Below are 5,243 nucleotides of genomic sequence, written 5' to 3' on the forward strand. Positions count from 1 at the left end.
TGAATAGCAGGCGGAAAAAAGTGCAGAATTGGGGTTTTGGGGTGCAGCGTTGCGGGAACCCCCGTGCAGCCTTCAGACAGTCCCCCAAAGGTAAACTGTGTAAAAAAAAAAACACTTAAGAACACCCCAAAAAATCACTTTAAATTTGGGGATAAAAATAAAAATGTTGGGGGACAAAGTTAAAAACTAGCGAACTTGACTCTGGGGGGTCCACAAGTATGCCCCAAGTGTTTTTTTCATTGCAGGTGCCTGCGGCACTTGTATTTTTCAAGTTTTTTTAAACTTAACTTTAGTAACTTTAAAATATGCTGGCCCCCATTTTCAAGTACCCCAAATTTGCTGGGATAAGTTATTTTCTGCAAAATAAACTTCAGAATACTGTTCTTCACCACTTATACAAAAACGCTATTTAGCAACTATTGAGCCTGTTTAAAAACACCAAATACCTTCAGCAAGCCAAATCGGGGGGTACCATAGCTAACCACCATGTCAGAGCATTTTTTGGGGGGTGTCAGACTAATTTCCCCAAATCTGACAGTACTTTACGCTTGTTTAAGTTTCCCCGGGACCTGTTTTCACCTACTTTCAAATTGAATATGGCGATACGCGGGCACGCGCGCCATACTTTTCCGCCTGCAAAACAGGCGAAGTAGGTGAATATTCCGGGAGGCAAAATAGTATCGCAGGTCCGCTCAAATTGAATATGGCTCTTAGTCTGTAACTACGATCACTTTTCAAATCTTTAATAAACACATCAAACATGTGCTACCCTCTTTGCCAACAAGTGCTATTTCTGTGTTCTGGATACGTATCTGTCCATGCCCATTTGGGCCTCACCCCCCCCCCAAAAAAAAGCCTATTAATATGTCAGTGCTTTCCTTCAATAATTAGAAGTGATTACTCTTAAACAATTTACTGCTATATTCTCAAGGTATCAAAATACCAATAAGATTCCAATCCTCAAAGCTTTGTTACCTTTGTACTCAGTGATATACACCTATTTTCTATTTATCTCTATATTATTTCAATTACCATGTGCTTTCTATTGAATACTTCTTAATAACCTGCTTATAATAACACATAAACAAAGTCCAAATTTTCAACCGTGATTAGTGATTATATCAAACAAAACAAATGAAAATAAATAACGAAATAAATAATGAAGGTCCGTAGGATGAAAAATTCTTCCCTGCTAGTTGTGTCTCTGCTTGCCTAATATAATCCAGATATGCTCGTCTGGTATCCAGATGTACTGTTACCCCTAGTTCCTTCTGTGACAGACTCCCACTTTCGCTATGTGTGACTCTTGACTCACTGGGCATGCGCAGTGCTATGATCTTCCATACGCCATGGCATAGCGTGAACTGCCGTATGGAGCGGCTCCACTGGGCATGCGCCAGAGATCCCATTGTAACCCCCTTGGAGCTGACAGCCACCACAGCGCCGATGTGCCGACATTGGCGCAAGTTTGCATTTTTAAATGCACAATCCATTTGTAATACAGAGACCTCTCTCTTAAACAGAGCCCACTACTAGTTTCTAAAGTCACGAAATCACTATGGTGTCAAAGTCTGAGACAGTGCCGACAGTGCCGACAGTGCCGCAAGTGTGCAACTTCAACCGCACAGTCAGTATGTAATACAGACATCCCACTTTCGCTGTGTGTGTGACTCCCGACCCACTGGGCATGCGCAGTGCTATGATCTTCCATACGCGATGGCACAGCGCAAACTGGTGTATGGAGCAGCTCCACTAGGCATGCGCCAGAGATCCCATTGCAACCCCTCCACTGGGCATGCGCCAGAGATCACATTGTAACCCCTCCACTGGCCATGCACCAGAGATCCCATTGTGTGTGACTCCCGACTCACTGGGCATGCGCAGTACTATGATCCTCCATATGCCACGGCTTAGCAAGACTGGCGTATGGAGCAGCTCCACTGCACCAGAGATCCCATTGCAACCCCCAGATCTGACAGCGACCATAGCGCCGACGTGCCAACAGTGCCGCAAGTGTAGTTTGAAATGCCTCACTTTTAAACAGCCCACTACTAGTTTCACTATAGTGTCTAAGTCTGGGACAGCGCCAATAGTGGCAAAAAAAATAATTATTTTCCAGGGCTCGAACTCGGGACAAGCATTGTTGCAAAGTGATCACCTGACGTCTAGCCCACATGACTGCTATAGTATATTAAGAACCGCACATAGCGGGCTCATCCTTGTGCACTCCACCCACCCGCTGCTGTTTTTAATAATAAAAAAATGTTTCTTCCTTTCAAAATATTATACTAGTACATATATATACAGTACCCCACCATTAGAGAATAATTCATCCCATCTCATTGAAACTTGTGCATGCATCCCATTAATCTACAGTATTGGTTATACCGTCATAACAACACGGCAACTACACTGCTGTACAGTTATGTACAGTATGTGTACTGATTTGCGTCCCTTTCTAAGAGCCTTTGTGATATTAAAAAGATTGGTAGTGCGAACATGCAAATACTGTACAGTGCGTGAATGTGATATCCATCCAATTTAACAGTATGGTGTTCAGTACAAATTACAACAGTGGAGCACTAGCCACCCAGCAGTTAAGCGCTGTATTACATGCCGTAGTGTATCTTTCATTGAAGAATATCACGGTACGCCAAAGTCCAGCCATCACGTAACGTTCCATGGTGTGACTCAGAGCCCTGAATGGCACGCTGTGAGCAACAAACTAGCTGGGAACATCTGTACACGATGGTAGGACCGCTGGTACTATTAGAAGAAAAGACTGTGGGACAGTAATCATCAGTAAGACAACAATTTTAATGATACCATATTACTGATACAAATGGTACCAAGGGCAGGATGCATCAAGGGGAAAAAATGTGGTCAAACTCATAAAATGCGGGTTTAACTACATTTCTCATATGTACCAAGACCTCGAGTGCGATGCATTCCAGGACTTGGTTGCGGTGGGTAACTCCATCTTCCTGATGGCGTTACCCATAGAAGCCTATTGGCTTCTATCCGTTGAGTGCTGTGAGAGGGATCCAATCGATTCTTCCCAGCACCCCCCCGCAGCGCCAGACCCAGAGGTCCCTTCATCACAAAGGGCCGCTCTTACCTACAGAGTGGTCCTTTGCGGTGATCGTCATGCTTACCGGCATGCATGAGGTGACCGGAGGAATGCATTGTATCGCACCCCAAATGAGCAAATCTATTTTATTAATATAAAATTGTTTCATATGAGAAACTCACATTTTGTCCTGCCCCAAAACTTCTGCTACTATCTGGTTGAACTTATGTTGCATGATGATGACATTGGCTTTATTGCAACACAAAGATAAATTTGATATTTTACATGAATTGGACATAGCACTTTTATCCACAAAACAGATTGGTAAATAGGCTACCAGCATCTAAAATAACATTGTTACTTTGAACCCTAGGTCATAACAACTTAATCCAGGGCCGGACTGCCCATCTGGCACTTCTGGCAAATGACAGAAGGATCAGTGGCCAGATGGGCCGCTGCGGCTGCAAACCCCGGCCAACCAGCTCCACCACCAGGCATCTGCTCAGCCGGGGGATACTGAATGAAGTGGAGTGAGGCCACACCCCTGTGACTCGTTGCATGCCCCTGTGTGGTATGACCACACCCCTTTCTCTGATACCACGCCCCTTTTGCGGACGCGCTCGCAAGAGTTATTGCAGGAGGACTGCCAGGGCTGCTTAGCAGCCCAGTACATCCCTGCCTTCATCCATTAAGAAAAGTAATTATTCAGAAAAGTGTTACATACACCGTCATCCACTCGCCTCTTTATACTCCTATGTTTGTTGAGGGGGAGAAATGAGGAGTGAGAGAGGAGGTAGCCAAGAGGTGCTGTAATCAGACGCTCTGAGTTGGAAAGTGACACTGTTGAATGGAGAGGTAAACTACAAGACAAAGCTGAGACGAGGCACCCAGTTGAAGCTAAGAGGGCAATCAGTGAAGATATATTACTTGACAATTATGTCAGAGGTCACAGAGGAATAAAGTGCCAGTCTGAAAGCTGATGAGGAAAAAAAAATAACATACAGATATGTCCACATACACCTTTATTTATTTTATTTATTTATTAACAGTTTCTTATATAGCGCAGCAGATTCTGTTGCGCTTTACAATTGGAAACATAAATAGAACAAAACTGGGTAATAACAGACAGATATATAGGTAGGAAGGCCCTGCTCGTAAGCTTACAATCTTTAGGGAAATGGGCATTGATACACAAGGATAGGTGCTATATATTGCATTTTGATCCAATCAGAATGCAGAGTTTCTTGGTGGGCTGCATGACCCATTCACACCGGAATATCGGCCAAATGTCATGAGGATGTGAGAGAAAGACAATGTGTGAGGTTATGTGAGGACTGTGAAAGGGTATGTAATTAGATATGGAAGCTATGAAGGTTATGTGGGGGGTTCTGGAATCTGATAAGCTTGCCTGAAAATGTGAGTTTTCAGGGAACGCTTGAAGGATTGGAGACTAGAGGAAAGGCTTATTGTGCGTGGTAAGGTATTCCAAAGAGTGGGTGCAGCCCAAAGAAAGTCCTGTAACCGTGAGTGGGAGCAAGTAATGAGAGACGCAGATCTTGTGCTGAGCAGTGAGGTCGGGTTGGGAGATATTTTGAAATGAGTGAAGAGATGTATGTTGGTGTGGTTTGGTTAATAGCCTTATGTGTAAGTAAAAGTATTTTATATTGAATACGGTAGAAAACCGGCAGCCAATGGAGGGACTGACAGAGTGGTGCAGCAGACGATGAACGTTTGGCAAGGAAGATAAGCCTTGCAGCTGCATTCATAACTGATTGTAAAGGCGATAGCTTGTTTTTGGGAAGGCCAGTAAGGAGACTATTGCAATAGTCAATGTGGGAAATAATGAGTGCATGGATTAGAGTTTTTGCAGTGTCTTGTGTGAGTTATGGTTGAATTTTTCAGAAATTTTGTAATCACGCAATTTAGCATGCCACTTAGCCACTCCAAGACCTTGGGGGACATGTACTAAGCCTTGGAGAGAGTTAAAGTACCAACCAATCAGCTCCTAACTGTCACTTTACAGTCTGTGTTTGAAAAATGGCAGTTAGGAGCTGATTGATTGGTACTTTATCACTCTCCAGGGCTTTGTACATATCCCAAGTGTATTTTTCTTTAAATATTCTTATTTACATCACTAATGCCACAAAGGTCCAATGCAAGTGTACATTGGAGA

The sequence above is a fragment of the Taudactylus pleione genome, unplaced genomic scaffold (assembly GCF_031769625.1).
Source record: "Taudactylus pleione unplaced genomic scaffold, aTauple2 ptg000354l, whole genome shotgun sequence".
Lineage (NCBI taxonomy): Eukaryota > Metazoa > Chordata > Amphibia > Anura > Myobatrachidae > Taudactylus > Taudactylus pleione.